Source organism: Oryctolagus cuniculus, chromosome 1 (assembly GCF_051225735.1).
Source record: "Oryctolagus cuniculus isolate XC-2025 breed Fujian yellow rabbit chromosome 1, ASM5122573v1, whole genome shotgun sequence".
In the NCBI taxonomy this organism is placed as follows: Eukaryota; Metazoa; Chordata; class Mammalia; order Lagomorpha; family Leporidae; genus Oryctolagus; species Oryctolagus cuniculus.
Window position 1 is genome coordinate 13,413,658 of NC_142867.1, and position 15,449 is coordinate 13,429,106.

Consider the following 15,449-nt stretch of genomic DNA (forward strand, 5'->3'; position numbering starts at 1 on the left):
TAAGAGTTTTTACGAAAAGGTTTTCTATTCCTTTTGGTTTGCTCTGGTAGCCAATCAAAAGGTAAGTTTTAAGTAATAATGCTAGCAATAATTACAATGGCTAATGCATATTGAGCACTACTCAAGCCAAACACTCAGCTGAAAACTTTATACTCTCTGTCTCATTTACCATTTGCCAGAATTACATGAATTAGCCTCATTCAACCCACTTGTTTGTCTCAAATGCATAAGAAATTGTCGTGTAGAGAAAAAGTCAATGAATATACTTTTGAATGGTAGTGTAAGTTGGCTGTGACTCCTGCTAATGACAATAAGAAAAAGAGTAATAGCAATCATAATTATTGATGGCTTACTAATCCCAGATGTTATTGTAAGCATCTTGTATTAATTGATTTACTTTATTATCGCAGATACTCTATGGGATATGTAGTATAGTCATTGACATTAATAGATGCTGAAACCAAAGCACTGAGGAACTAAATAACTTGTCCAATGTCATACAGCTTCTAAGTGACAAAGTGAGGCTTGTCATGAATAATAATTAAATCTCTAAGGATGTTCATGCGTACTTAGAGAATAGACTTTTTTTTAAAGATTTTATTTATTTATTTGACAGGTAGAGTTACAGAGAGTGAGAGAGAGAGAGACAGAGAGAAAGGTCTTCCTTCTATTGGTTCACTCCCCAAATGGCCGCAACAGCCAGAGTTTCACTGATCCAAAGCCAGGAGTCAGGTGCTACTGCCTGGTCTCCCACGTGGGTGCAGGGACCCAAGGACTTGGGCCATATTCTACTGCTTTCCCAAGCCACAGCAGAGAGCTGGACTGGAAGAAGAGCAGCCGGGACTAGAACCAGTGCCCTTATGGGATGCCGGTGCCGCAGGCAGAGGATTAACTGAGTGCGCCATGACACCAGCCCCAGAGAGAGAATAGACATTTAACTCCAATGCATCCTTAATTATTGGAGTTCTTGGAAGTATAAAAATGAAAATGAAAAATCAGAAATAGTTTGAAATTTTAAAAATGAAATTAAAAATAACTTTGTAAAGAGAGGCTAGTGTCTTCCACCACTTTTGTTCTTTCTTGGACTTATAGAAAATATTAGTGAATAGGGCATCAATGAAATAGTAGGAATGAAGGCCAGACCACTAACTAGAACGGCCTCTTGCTTACAAATGTGTTCCAGGTCATTCTCATTTCTTGATGTTTCTTATTCCTCTTTTAGGCTAAGATACCTGCCAAAATGTTCCATTTTCAGACTTTAGCCATTGCAGATGCTAGAGAAATCTTTGAGAAAGTGCCTTCCTAAGTCCTTACAGGTAAGAGTGGAACATTCCGGGACGGGGTGGGGGACCTGTAAGAAAGGACTAGTAACTGCGTATGAAAGAGGTGGGAATCAGAATCACGGAACATCAATTCTGGGCCAGGAATTTACTTGTGTTGCATCTCATAACACCTGATACAAGGTAGTTCATATCACCTGATACAATATCACCTGATAGTTCATATCACCTGATACAAGGTAGATATTTTGCATCAAAGTATATGTAGAAGATATGGAGGCTTTTATAAGAATTGCCCAGATTCTTGCCAATAGTTAGTAGTGATGTTGTGCTTTGACCCTGGTATGTTATTTATTATGTGAAAACTCAAAAACATTCCCTTGTACCCGCTTCTTAGAATTATGTTATGTAACACTGGATGTTTTCCCAGAGTTGCAAAGTTGACTAATGCTACCACATTAATGTTTAATTTGTTCTTTCTAAGTAATCATGTGGATGATAAGGGGTCAACCACATAATTCTTTGAAGTTAATTATACATTAATCAGTATTTTGTCAAATACCATATGATTCTGTGCAATTTTAGGTGAGAACAAAATTTTATTTTAGAAATGAATTGATAATCTTGTTCCACAGAAGTTTTTTAGATAATAATATATGTTGAAATAGGACTAGAATATTACTAGGAAAAAATAGTGCCTTTATATTTGATAAAGATGTTAATTCACTAAGAATATATAAAACAGTGAAACACACATATCTCAGAACAAAACCTCAAAGCACATGGGACAAAAACTGATAGAACTTAAAGAATCTCTAATTTCTTTTACGTACTTGCAATGCCCTCAACACTGTCAACTTGCTGAAGAACAATGGAATTAAAAGATATTTTTAATGATCTCAGTATTTCTTTTTAAAGTAATTCTAATATTTTACGTTTCATAAGGATTTAATATATTTTAATAACATTTACTTATACATATTTATGGAGTATACTGTGACGTTTGAAGACATTCATTCAGTGTGTTTTGATCAAATAAGTCACTACCCTTTAGAAGTAATGTTTTTTTTTAATTTATTTAATGAGCATAAATTTCCAAAGTACAGCTTATGGACCACAATAGCCTCCTCCCCCCCACCCCCGTGTCTTCCCTCCCATTCACAACGCTCCCCTCTCCCACTCCCTCTCCCCTTCCCCTTCACATCACGATTAATTTTCAATTATCTTTATATACAGAAGATCAATTTAGCGTATGTTAAGTAAAGATTACCACATTTTGCTCCCACACAGAAACATAAAGTGTAAAATACTATTTGAGTACTAGTTATAGCATTGATTAAACGCCTAAGAGTAATTGTGTATTAATTACAGAGCTCAACCAATAGTTTTAAGTAGAATATAAAATGCATCTTTTGTATTGTTGTGGCTTCCCCCCGACCTCCCTCCCTCCTGTGGCCCTCCCCTCACCCACTTCCTCTCCCATCCTGCCCTTCATCACGTTTCATTTTCAGTTACCTTCATATACCAAAGATCAATTTAGTATATACTAAGCAGGGATTTCAACAGGTTGCACTCACACAACCGCACAAGGTATAGGGTATTGTTCGACTAGTACTGTTGTTTTTGAGTTTCATAGATAAACATATTAAGGACAGAGATCCTGCGTGGGGAGCATGAACCCAGTGATTCCCGTTGTTGATTTAACAATTGGCACTCTTATTTATGACGTCAGCAATCACCCGAGACTCTTGCTATGAGCTGTCTAGGCTATGGAAGCCCCTTGAGTTCACCAACTCTGAATTTGTTTAGTCAAGGGCATATCACAGTGGAGGTTCCTTCCTCCCTTCAGAGAAAGGCGCCTCTCTCCTTGATGGCCTAATCTAGAAGTAATGTTTTTATTTTTTATATTTCTTCACAATAATATATCTAAAATTTTAGACTATTGCCCAAGTACCTCAATTAATTTTTATTCTAAAATTATTAAAATTAGCCAAAAATTACTTTTTAAAAACTGATAAAACTCTTTTCTCAGTAATGTATAGAATAGATAGTAAACACATGGGTATACAGGAATAATTCAACAATACAAATACTACTAACCAACTTGAACTACTTGACACATACAAAGTACTTCCCTCATCAACCACAGAATACATATTCTTTTCAAGTACAAATACAATGCTTAACAAGATACTCAACATTTTCCAGAATTTTTAAGGAATTGGAACAATACTATGTTCTTAACAGAATTAAAATTTCAAAAACTAAAAGTATCTGAAAGATTCCTAATTTTCTATAAACGATACAGCACATTTTTAAAGAAACTGTAATTCAGTCATAAGGAAAATTAGGCCGGCGTCGCGGCTCACTTGGCTGATCCTCCGCCTGCAGCGCTAGCACCCTGGGTTCTAGTCCCAGTTCAGGCACCGGATTCTGTCCCGGCTGCTCCTCTTCCAGTCCAGCTCTCTGCTGCGGCCCGGGAGTGCAGTGGAGGATGGCCCAAGTCCTTGGGCCCTGCACCCACGTGGGAGACCAGGAGGAAGCACCTGGCTCCTGGCTTCGGATCGGCGCAGCGCGCCAGCAGTAGCAACCATTTGGGGGGTGAACCAACGGAAGGAAGATCTTTCTCTGTCTCTCTCTCTCTCTCTCTCTCACTGTCTAAATCTGCCTGTCAAAAAAAATTAGGCAAATTTTAATTATATGCAAATAAAATTACAACATATCAAAATTTGTTGGATACAACTAAAGCCGTGAGAAATATATAGGAATAAGTGCTTATACTCTTACTAGAAAATAAGAATACTCTTAGATCATTGCTTTAGGTTTCTACATTAAAACTAGAAAAGGGGCTGGCGCTGCGGCTCACTAGGCTAATCATCCGCCTGTAGCCCCGGCACCCTGGGTTCTAATCCCGGTTGCTCCTCTTCCAGTCCAGCTCTCTGCTGTGGCCCAGGAAGGCAGTGGAGGATGGCCCAAGTGTCTCTCTCTCTCTTTCTCTCACTGTCTAACGCTGCCTGTCAAAAAAAAAAAAGAAAGAAAAAGAAAAAAATAACTAGAAAAAGAAAAGTAAAGAACAGTAAATTGACCCAAAACAAGTAAAATGGAGAAAATATATATTTAAGAAAAAGGACAGGGGCCAGAGCTGTGGAGTAACGGGTAAAGCTGCCACCTGCAGCACCAGCATCCCATATGGGCACCAGTTCAAGACCAGGCTGCTCCACTTCCAATCCAGCTCTTTGCTGTGGCCTGGGAAAGCAGTAGAAGATGGCCCAAGTTCTTGGGCCTCTGCACCCGTGTGGGACCTGGAAGTAGCTCCTGGCTCCTGGCTTCAGATCGGCGCAGCTCCAGACATTGCGGCCAACTGGGGAGTGAACCAACGATGGAAGACCTCTCTCTCTCTCTCTCTCTCTCTCTCCCTCTGCCACTCCTCTCTGTGTAAAATAAATAAATCTTTAAAAAATAAAAATAAGAATACAATAACAATGAAAAAAGAAGTGATACACAGTCAAATGCAGAGTACTCCACTACCATAATGATGGTGTGTAAGTCACACACATCCCTAGTATGAAGGTTATAAACAAAAATGGTCAAAATAACTAAATTTTAAATATGTGGTTAAGGAATTGAAGATTTAAAGATTTAAGTTGTGACACCAAAAACAAACTGGAGGAGGGAGGGGTATGAGAGGAATAATTGTATAGAGTGTTTTATGTGACAGAAGTTATTCTGTTTAAATAGACTGTTTTATGTAAATCTCAATGGTAACCACAAAACAAAAAATTACATGAGATACACAAACAATAAAGAGAAAGGAATAAAAGATTAGCACTATATAAAATGATCAAATCACAAAGGTGGACAGAGAAAGGAACAAAGCACCTGCAAATTAACCAGAAAACCAATAACAAAGTAAAAACAGTAGGTCTTTACCTATCAATGACAACATCAAATACAAATGGATGAAAATCATACAACCCAGATTCAAGATCATTCATCAAGAGATGGGGGCCAAGATGGTGGCTGAGAGAAATGCTCCAGCAATCAATCCCCATAGAGACACCAGTTAGAACAGCTGTTCCTGCGTGAGCCACCTTTATAAGAGCTAAGGAAGCCTGGTAATAATAAGAAATAATAATAGCATGTGTTGGGGCCATCGCCGTGGCTCACTTGGTTAACCCTCTGCCTGTGGTGCTGGAATCCCATATGGGCCCCAGGTTCTAGTCCCAGTTGCTCCTCTTCCAGTCCAGCTCTCTGCTGTGGCCCAGGAAGGCAGTGGAGGATGGCCCAAGTGCTTGGGCCCCTACACCCACATGGGAGACCAGGAGGAAGCACCTGGTTCGTGGCTTCGGATCGGCATAGTTCCTGCCACAGCAGCCATTTTGGGGGGTGAACCAACAGAGGGAAGATCTTTCTCTCTGTCTCTCTCTCTCACACTGTCTAACTCCATCTGTCAAATAAATTTAAAAAATAGTATATGTTATTGGTTATAATACTATAATCAATAAGAAGAAAAGATGCGTTGAAGAAGGTAGAAGAACTGCCACATCAATCACTCCCCTACCTCTCAAGCTCCAGCACGCCTCCCACCTAGGGGAGGGAGAGAGAATTAATTTCATATTTGGACTTGAAACCCGGTACTAGGCCCACCACTTCGTGTGTGTGTGTGATTTTATTTTTTTCATTTTATTTAAGGTATACTAATTTCATGTATTTCATATACACAGATTTAGGAACTTAGTGATAGTTCCTACCCTACCCTCCCTCCCCGTCCACATACTCCCACCCCTCTACTTCCTCCCTCTCCTATTTCCACTCTTAACTTTTGCAAAGATCTATTTTCAGTTTACTTAATGAGCATAAGGTTAAATCCTACACTAAGTAAAAGATTTCAATAAATAGCATGAAGAAAAAAAACACTGTTCCGCAACAGAAAAGGGCTGTAAATAGACACCCAATATCAAAACGTCCATTTCGCTCCACTATCTCGCATTTTAGGTACTCTATTAGTCACCTCCGATCAGGAGAAACACATGGTATCTTCTGAGGCCCAACACGCTAAATCCCAGAGCCAGCAGAGCTCCAGGACCCTTGCTCCCAAGTCAGCTTTTCAGATCCAGCCTGTAGAAACCTTCCTCAGCCAAGAGGCCAAAGGACAGGCGACACCGCCATTTCCCGGAGCCTCACAGAACAAGACTCCCGCCAATGGGCAGTACGGTAGGACTTGGTCTGGACCCCAAGCCAGGCCCGCTGTGGTGATTCCCCACCAGATAAAGCGCCAAAGTCTCTGTCCACTGCTGATGCCCTACGCGTTGGTGCCTGCTTGACTGTGGGATGGGCCTGGGTTTGGGCGCCCTCTGGTGCTGGAACAGCGACAACACGCTAACTGCTGACTTGCCGCAGACCTCACGTTAGGGCGCCATCTAGTGCTGACAAGGCAGCACAGTTCACAGGCTCCGAAAATAGGCAGTCACCTTAGAATTTCTGCAAAATAGTTAACGCAAAAACAGCCAGATTATGAATACAGGGAAAAATGTCTAAGTTTTCGATGCACAGATCATATTGGCATCCAACGAACATCAAGGAATTTCAAGGAATCATGACCTTCCCTAATGAATAAAGTAAGATTTCAGGAATCAAACAGGCAGTAACTGATACAAATTCTGATGCTGAATTTAAAAGAGCTGTTCTAAACAAACTCCGTGAGATTCAGAAAATATAGAGAGAAATAATTCATTACTTCTAACAGAAAATTAGCATATGGATGGAAGTAATTGTAAACCAAGCAGAAATCCTTCAGTTGGGAAGTCAATTAAGCAAAACTTAAAACATGATAGGAAGCATCAATAGCAGAATAGATCAAAGAGAAGAAAGAAGTAGGGATAAGCTGATCTTCTGTATATTAAGATAATCGAAAATGAATCTTGATGTGAATGGAAGGGGAGAGGGAGTGGGAAAGGGGAGGGTTGCGGGTGGGAGGGACGTTATGGGGGGGAAGCCATTGTAATCCATAAGTCGTACTTTGGAAATTTATATTCATTAAATAAAAGTTAAAAAATAAAAAATAAATAAATAAAGAAGTAGGGAGATCAAAAACAGGCTATTTTAAAATACTCAGAGGAGAAAAAAGAATCAAGAGGAAGGAGGAAATGTTGTAGGAATTTCAGAACAGCGTTAAAGGAGCAAATATGTGTTACTGGGCGCCAAGAGGGACTTGGGAAGATCACTGGGGTAGAAAGTATTTTCAAAGGGGCCTGCATCGTGGCATAATGGATAGGGCTATCCCTCGTGACACCCAGCACCTTGCATGAGTGAGGGCCACCCGTCGTGACACCCAGCACCCTGCATGAGCAAGAGTTCATGTCCTAACTATTCCAGTTCTGATCCAGCTCCCTGTTGATGGCTTGGGAAAAGCAGTAGAACATGGCCCAAGTGCCTAGGGGCCTTTTACCCATGTAGAAGATCTGGATGAAGCCCCTGGTTCCTGGCTTCAGCCTGGCTGAGTCCTGGCTGTTGCAGACACCTGGGGAGAGAGCCAGTAGATGGAAGATTTCTCTCTCATCTCTTCCTTTCTCTCTGTAACTCTTTCAAATAAATAAATAAGTGAAAGAAAGAAGGAATTATATTTAAAGAGATAATAGCAGAAATCTTCCCAAACCTAAAGATACAACGTTCCAGGTATAGAAATATCAGGTGTCACCAGCAAGATACAACTCAACCAAGTCTACCCCAAAGCATGATATAATCAAAGTCTCTAAATTTAAAGATAAAGAGACGATTCTCAAGGATGCATGAGAAAAGAAACAAATTACACACAGTGTGTCCCAACTGGTCTGACAGCAGAAATCATTTCTCAGCAGAAATTGTATAGGCCAGGAGGAAGTAAAATGAGATTTTCACAATACTGAAAGAAAACTGCCAATCAAGAATACTGTATCCAGCAAAGCTATCCTTTAGATACAAAGGAGAGATGAAGAAATCCCTAGACAAACAAAAGCTGACAGAATTTATCACTACTAGACCCATCTTCCAAGATATATTAAAGGGGATTGTTAAAAGTGAAAGAGCAAGCTATTAACAAAAAGAAAATATCAGAAGATAGAAAATTCACTGAATAGAAAACCTAGAAGTAAACCTACTCATCTACAACCAGCGGATCTTCAACAGAGTCACTGAAGACATGGATCGGAGAAAGAAAGATCGTTTCAATAAATGGTTATGGGAAAATTGGATATCCACATGCAGATAAATGTAATTAGACCCCATCTATTACCAGAGCAATCAACTAAAATATATTAAAGATCTCAATATAAGACCTGAAACTGAAATTATTAGAAGAAAACATAAGGGAAATGATTCAGAACATTAGAATGAACAAGGATTTCATGGATAAGACCCCAAAACACAGGAAACAAAAGCAAAGCTAGACATATGGGATTTTATCAAACTGAAAAGATCCCACACAGCAAAAGAAGCTATCAATAAAGTGACAGGACAGCCTATAGAACGGCAGAAAATATTTGGAAACTTGGGGCCAGCATTATGAGAGAGCAGCAAGTTCAAGTCCTGGTTGCTCTGCTTCTGATCTGATCCCGGTCCCTATTCATGCATCCAGGAAGGCAGCAGAAGATGGTACATAGGCCCCTGGCATCCATCTGGGGGCCCAAATGGAGCTCTGAGCTCCTGACTTCATCTTTTTTGTTAATTTTTTTTATTTAATGAGCATAAATTTCCAAAGTACAGCTTATGGATTACAATAGCTTCCTCCCCCCCATAACTTCCCTCCCACCCACAACGCTCCCCTCTCCCACTCCCTCTCCCCTTCCCCTTCACATCACGATTAATTTTCAATATCTTTATATACAGAAGATCAATTTAGCGTATATTAAGTAAAGATTTCCACATTTTGCTCCCACACAGAAACACAAAGTGTAAAATACTATTTGAGTACTAGTTATAGCATTAATTAAACACCTAATTCAACCAATAGTTTTAAGTAGAATATACAATGCAACTTTTGTATTGTTGTGGCTCCCCCCCCACCTCCCTCCCTCCCGTGGCCCTCCCCTCACCCACTCCCTCTCCCATCCTGCCCTTCATCACGTTTCATTTTCAATTACCTTCATATACTGAAGATCAACTTAGTATATACTAAGCAGGGATTTCAACAGTTTGCACTCACACAACCAAACCAGGTATAGGGTATTGTTCGACTAGTACTGTTGTTTTTGAGTTTCATAGTTAAACATATTAAGGACAGAGATCCTACGTGGGGAGCATGTACCCAGTGACTCCCGTTGTTGATTTAACAATTGGCACTCTTATTTATGATGTCAGCAATCACCCGAGACTCTTGCTATGAGCTGCCTAGGCTATGGAAGCCCCTTGAGTTCACCGACTCTGAATTTGTTTAGTCAAGGGCATATCACAGTGGAGGTTCCTTCCTCCCTTCAGAGAAAGGCGCCTCTCTCCTTGATGGCCTGATCCTTCCGCCTGACTTCATCTTGATCCAGCCCCTGTTATTGATGCAACTTGGGGGGTGAGCCAGTGGGTGAAATATTGTCTCTCCACCTCCATCTCTATCATCTCTATCTCTATTTCTATCTTTATCTCATCCTCTCCCCTTTTCTGTCCCTCTCTCTTTGTTCTGCCTTTCAAACAAATAAGTAAATCTTTAAAACAAGAAATATTTCCAAACTATATATCTGATAAGGTGTTCATGACCAGAATGTATAAAGAACTCACCTCAGTAGCACAGGATCAAACAATCCATTGGTAGAGGGAGCAACTGACCTGAAGAAGTCGTTTCTTTTTTTTTTTTTTTTTTTTTTTTTTTTTGACAGGCAGAGTGGGTAGTGAGAGAGAGAGACAGAGAGAAAGGTCTTCCTTTGCCGTTGGTTCACCCTCCAATGGCCGCCGCAGCTGGCGCGCTGCGGCCGGCGCACCGTGCTGATCTGAAGGCAGGAGCCAGGTGCTTCTCCTGGTCTCCCATGGGGTGCAGGGCCCAAGCACTTGGGCCATCCTCCACTGCCTTCCCGGGCCACAGTAGAGAGCTGGCCTGGAAGAGGGGCAACCGGGAAAGAATCCGGCGCCCTGACTGGGACTAGAACCCGGTGTGGAGCGCCACTAAGTGGAGGATTAGCCTATTGAGCCGCGGCGCCGGCAGAAGTCATTTCTTAAAGATATACCAATGGCTAAAAGATACATGAAAAATTCCTCAATAGCACTCATCATTAGGGAAATGCAAATCAAAATCACAGTGAGATGTAACCTCTCTCCAGTTAGAATGGCTATTATGAAAAAGACAAACGATAATAAGTGCTGATAAGGATATGGAGAAAAGGAAATACTTGTACAGTGTCAGTGGGAATATAAATTATTATAGTCGTCATAGAAAGCAGTATGGAGATTCCCAAAAAAAAACTTAAAAGAGGGGCTGGCATTGTGGTGTAGCAGGTTAAGCCTTATGGACATCAGTTCATGTCCCAGCTGCTCCACTTCCAATCCAGCTCCCTGCTAATAGCCTAGGAAAGCAACAAAAGATGGCACAAGTACTTGGGTCCCAGTCACCCACATGGGGACCCAGATGAAGCTCCCGGCTTCGGCCTGGCTCAGCCCTAGACATTGCAGCCAACTGGTAAATGGACCAGCAGATAAAAGAGATATCTCCTCTCTCTCTCTCCGCCTCTCCTCTCCCTGTGTAACTCTGACTTTGAATAAATAAATAAATCTTTAAAAAAAAAAAAAGAAGACATCTCTCTCTCTCTTTCTCTCTCTGCCTATCAGATAAATAAATCTTTTTTAAAAATTAAAAGCATAACCACCGTATATCTTAGCAATTCTACTACAGGGCATATGGCGAAACGAAATGAAATCAATCTGTTGAAGGCACCTACATTCTCATGTTTATCCCACTAAGTGGTAGCAATCTACATGTCCAACTACTGATGAATGAATAAAGAAAACGTGATATACTCAGTGTAATACTATTCTGCCCTAGAAAGGATGAAATCTTTCCATTTGAACCAACATGGAAGTCATTATATTAAGTGAAATTAGGCACACAAAGACAAGTACTACAAGATTTCTTTCACATGTTGAATCAAAAAAATTGATCTCATAGCAGTTAAGAATACAATTGTGATAACAGAGGCTGGGGGAGAGGAGGAAGGTGGAAAGGGAAAAGACTGAGTAATGAGTTCAAAGCCAGAGTTACATAGGAGATGGTTCTGGTGTTCTATTGCACAGTAAGGTGACTGTAGATGGCAATAATGTCATGTGTCTGTGTGTGTGTGTTTGAAAATTTTGAGTGTTTTTAACAAAAAGAGATGATGGAGTGGAGTGGGCATTGTGGTGCAGCAGATTAATCCATTGATGGTATGTTTGCATTCCATTTCAGAGAGCCTGGATCCAGTCCCTGCTACTCCGTGTTTCTGATCCAGCTTCCTGCTAACGTATTTGGGAGGTGGCAGATTATGGCCCACGTATTTGGTTTCCTGGATAGATGAGAATCGAATGGAATTCCTGGCTCCTAGCTTCAACCTGGCCAAACCATGGATGTATGTGTGTGTGTGTGTGTGTCCCTCTCTTGGTCAGTTTGTCTTTCAAATAAATGAATAAAATGCCAGGACAAATCTGTGTTGTTTCATGTGACCAGTATTTCATTCAGTTCATGGATGAATCCTATCCCCTTATAAGAATATAAGGATATGTGTTCTGCTCATCAGCAGGCCCAGATCACAAGGAATAACTCTACCAATACTGGATTCCATCATTATATAATCGCATCTAGGTAGATATTGAGAAAGACACCCCCATACACTCTGTGTTGTCTTCCATAGACACAGGTTGCTTTTCCTCATCCGTCACGTGGTTAGTCTCTCCATGACCTAAAAGTACGTAATTCTGGAGAAGAAATTCAGGAAAGACTTCCCTGGGGCCTTGCTGAGGACCCTGTTGGGCACTCCTGACTGCCAATACACTGCAAACTTACCCACTTACCCAGCTGGTAGGAATTGAACAACTATACCCATTAAAATCTCAAAAGGTTGGGAACTTCTCAAAGCACACAGATCATAAAAGTTGACTGCCCCAAAAGAAAAAGAAAAACAAAACAAAAAACTCTGCATAAATTAATTAGCCTCCACTAATGACCACTGAGACAAGATTCTCCAAGAAGTTTCAAATAATCTCTTTCTCTTCTGCATAATTTTGTTCTTTCTTGTTTAGACTATTTTTTCTGGTTCAAAGTTATATAGTTCTGAGTTTCCATAAAATATTCTCCTTAACTACTAATAATAACTTATTTAGATTCTAGAGACAAGTTTGTGCTAACTCCTTAATATAATTTTTCAAAGTATTACCAGTTTAGTCACTTTAAAGAATTTCTGGACATGCCAATTCCATAAAACAATAGCAAAATCCAGAACTAATGTGCAAATATTCAACTGGTGTTATTAATGTTAATTTTGAATAATGATATTCTGGTCAACAACAAACTTTTAGGAAAATTAAGTAGATAGTATTTGTAGACATTCATCAAACATTTGCTAAAACAATATCTTTTTAAAGTCTTATTAATAAGAATTTATCAACCTTTATCTAAAATGTTACTACTCAAATTAGTATGAACCTCACCAATACTTAACTATTCTAGCACTCGTCAGTGTTCAGAGAATTTCCTTTGTAGAAATACTATAAAGAAAGTCACAAAGACTCAGAAATTTGAAGTAATGAGTTATTCATAACAAAATCATAAAAAGTTCAAAAATGTTAGGCATAGAAAAATTTAAAATAGTATCAAAGTATGTCACACTATTCTTTTTTTTCTTTCCTTTTCTTTCTTTTTTTTTTTTACAGGCAGAGTGGAGAGTGAGAGAGAGAGACAGAGAGAAAGGTCTTCCTTTACCGTTGGTTCACCCTCCAATGGCCGCTGCAGCTGGCGCACTGCGGCCAGCGCATCGCGCTGATCCGAAGGCAGGAGCCAGGTGCTTCTGCTGGTCTCCTATGCGGGTGCAGGGTCTAAGCACTTGGGCCATCCTCCACTGCACTCCCAGGCCACAGCAGAGAGCCGGACTGGAAGAGGGGCAACCGGGACAGAATCTGGCGCCCCGACCGTGTATCCCGCTTTCCATGTGGGATCGTTTTCTCCCTTTTTTATTCTATCAGTTAGTATTCGCAGACACTAGTCTTATTTATGTGATCCCTTTGACTCTTAACCTATGATTATAATCAATTGTGAACTGAGATTGATCACTTGGACTAGTGAGATGGCATTGGTACATGCCACCTTAATAAGACTGAATTGGAATCCCCAGGCACGTTTCTAACTCCACCATTTGGGGCAATTCCGATTGAGCATTTCCCAAACTGTACATCTCTTCCCTCTCTTATTCCCACTCTTATATTTAACAGGGATCACTTTTCAGTTAAGTTTCAACACTTAAGAATAATTGTGTATTAATTACAGAGTTCAACAAATAGTATTAAGTAGAACAAAAAATACTAAAAGGGATAAAGTATTAAGTTGTTCATCAACAGTCAGGGCAAGGGCTGATCAAGTCACCGTTTCTCATAGTGTCCATTTCACTTCAACAGGTTTCCTTTTGGTGCTCAGTTAGTTGTCACCAATCAGGAAGATCACATGATATTTGTCCCTTTGGGTTTGGCTTATTTCACTCAGCATGATGTTTTCCAGATTCCTCCATTTTGTTGCAAATGACCAGATTTTATTGTTTTTTACTGCTGTATAGTATTCTTTTTTTTTTAACAGTACATATCCCATAATTCCTTTATCCAGTCTACCGTTGATGGGCATTTAGGTTGATTCCAGGTCTTAGCTATTGTGAATTGAGCTGCAATAAACATTGAGGTGCAGACAGCTCTTTTAATTTCGAATTTAATTTCCTTTGGGTAAATTCCAAGGAGTGGGATGGCTGGGTCATGTTGTAGGGCTATATTCAGGTTTCTGAGGAATCTCCAGACTGACTTCCATAGTGGCTTGACCAGTTTGCATTCCCACCAACAGTGGGTTAGTGTCCCTTTTTCCCCACATCCTCGCCAGCATCTGTTGTTGGTAGATTTCTGAATGTGAGCCATTCTAACCGGGCTGAGGTGAAACCTCATTGTGGTTTTGATTTGCATTTCCCTGATTGCTAATGATCCTGAACATTTTTTCATGTGTCTGTTGGCCATTTGGATTTCCTCTTTTGAAAAATGTCTATTGAGGTCCTTGGCCCATCTCTTAAGTGGGTTGTTTGTTTTGTTGTTGTGTTTCTTGATCTCTTTGTAGGTTCTGGTTATTAATCTTTTATCTGTTGCATAGTTTGCACATATTTTTTCCCTTTCTGTCGGTTGCCTCTTCACTTTCCTGACTGCTTCTTTTGCAGTAAAGAAACTTCTCAATTTGATGCGATCCCAAATGTTAATTTTGGCTTTGACTGCCTGTACCTCCAGGGTCTTTTCCAAGAAGTCTTTGCCTGTGCCAATATCTTGCAGGGTTTGTCCAATGTTCTCTAATAATTTGATGGTGTTGGGTCGTAGATTTAGGTCTTTAATCCGTGTTTAGTGGATTTTTGTGTAAGGTGTAAGGTAGGGGTCTTGCTTCATGCTTCTGCACATGGAAATCCAGTTTTCCCAGCACCATTTATTGAATAAACTGTCCTTGCTCCAGGAATTGGTTTTAGATCCTTGATCAAATATAAGTTGGCTGTAGATGTTTGGATTGATTTCTGGTGTTTCTATTCTGTTCCATTGGTTGAGATAACGTATCTTCAATACACATTGTAGTCAAAGGCTTACTGTTCCACTAGATAAAGAATTCAACAAACAAAACATAAAAGGACTATAGTTCATGTTTTCTCCTATATGTGGGAGTTAAAATTTTAAAAAATCAATAAACAAAAGTCTTCAATATTTTGAACGATATTTACATGTGTACCTCACCCATCATATGGATTATTTTTGTTTTGCTTTGTTTCATTTAGAAAACACTGATAGAAATTTTCTACTTTTCATGTACTGAGCATTTAACAAATGTTAGCCCATTACTTAAAAAACATAAAGCCTAGTAATAGCAGATGTAATATTCACCCGATTTTTGATGAGGAATCTGAGACACAGAGAGATTAAATAATGGCCAAAGGCACACAGCTTGTGAATGGCAGGGTCAGA

The 15,449-nt window shown here is 40.0% G+C and overlaps 1 long non-coding RNA gene across 1 annotated transcript; it reads left to right on the forward strand.

Moving 5' to 3' along the window:
- Nucleotides 1–1,222: 1,222 nt before the first annotated feature.
- Nucleotides 1,223–11,911, forward strand: LOC149128303 (uncharacterized). The gene is made up of 2 exons (XR_016216878.1): nt 1,223–1,316; nt 11,677–11,911. It is a non-coding gene; the product is annotated as an uncharacterized LOC149128303 (long non-coding RNA).
- The last annotated feature ends 3,538 nt before the right edge of the window (nt 11,912–15,449 follow it).